Raw genomic sequence first — 1,386 nt, forward strand, 5'->3', positions numbered from 1 at the left:
CCATCCTGTTATCGAGATGCAAGGCGCTAGAGCAGAGCTTGCAAGAGAATATATAGCGAGAGCTCGTGAGCCAAATATTGTGCAAGCGCGCGTAAAAGTGGAAAATATGCGCTACGGAAATGCAAATTGGAATCGCCTGCAAGAACTTCAAGTACCACAATATCCTCGCCTTACATTGGAAGAAATACGCAACATAACAATTGGCGTGTATCAAGTAGAACTTGCCCCATCTTACGTTCAAGACAAGCTGCAACGAGAAGAAGATGAGGAGTTTTAACTAGATACGCCACTTAATGAACCTGGTTTGATCAGAGTACGAGTATTTTCTCGGTTCCGAGATGCGACAAGGTATCAGCTGTGGATAACGTTCAATGAGATCGATGACATAGGACCAGACCATAACGAAATGCTTCTCGGTTATTACTGCACATGTAAGTCAGAGGCCAGAACTCTTGGCACTTGCGCACATATTGCAAGCGTTTTATGGTTCCTGGGTTATGCACGTCACCAGAAACACTTAAAGTATCCTAAAACTTCCTTGCTACAAAGGATTCTAGACGCTGCTGTTAGAGGTGAACAAGCGAACCTGAATCAAGAGCCAGAAATAGTTTAATATTTCGCAAAATCTACTGGGATTCGTTCTATTTGCTGATCATGGGTGCTTAGCGTTCGGCCCTCTTGCGAAGGGTACACTGTTATTATCGCAATGTGCGCACTAGTTACTAATGTTACTTTGGGTACCATTTCTGCCTTCAAAAAAGTGATGAATTAGTCAAGTTAAAATCTTGGGCGCTTAGCGTTTGATCGTTTTGAGAAGCGCGCTATATGAGTCAACGGTGTAGGCAAAAATATGACAGACCACGATCTGAACCGTTATTTCTATGTTGACATCGCTTTTGTAACAAAATCTGTTGTAATTCGTTTTATTCACTGATCTTGAGCCCTTAGCGCCGCATAGCACTCACACTGTCCATTTATTAGATTTTTTCTTACGGATATTTCATTCGGCACTTATAACCTTAAAAATTAAAAACTTTCAGCTAAATCCACCGAAAGCCATTTTCCCATACATTTAGTGCGTGGTCCTTTATTTCAACTATTCTCTAAAGGGCGGGGGTTAGCGCTACTTAAAAATTAGGGGAAAGCGGTCCTATTAAGAGCTGCCCTGTAGAGAACGCGGCCTATATTTTGGGTGTTCAATTTTATAGTGATAAGATTCAAAACACTTTTATTTCTTATATTTTTTTAATTTTCTGGTATGCTAATATAGTTATTAGTAAAGCTACGACTAACGAAACAAGTGTATCAAGGTAAAGTAAATGGCAGCGTGCCCAGAGGTAGACCGCGGAAAGAATGGTTAGAATGTGTGAATGAGACCCTACTTAG

General features: G+C 40.9%; 1 protein-coding gene across 5 annotated transcripts in view; it reads left to right on the forward strand.

The window, feature by feature from the left end:
- LOC117177192 (L-lactate dehydrogenase) overlaps window positions 1-1,386 on the forward strand; it is an 88,541-nt gene that overhangs the window by 86,019 nt on the left and 1,136 nt on the right. The window lies entirely within an intron of this gene.

Source organism: Belonocnema kinseyi, chromosome 7, assembly GCF_010883055.1.
Source record: "Belonocnema kinseyi isolate 2016_QV_RU_SX_M_011 chromosome 7, B_treatae_v1, whole genome shotgun sequence".
NCBI lineage: Eukaryota > Metazoa > Arthropoda > Insecta > Hymenoptera > Cynipidae > Belonocnema > Belonocnema kinseyi.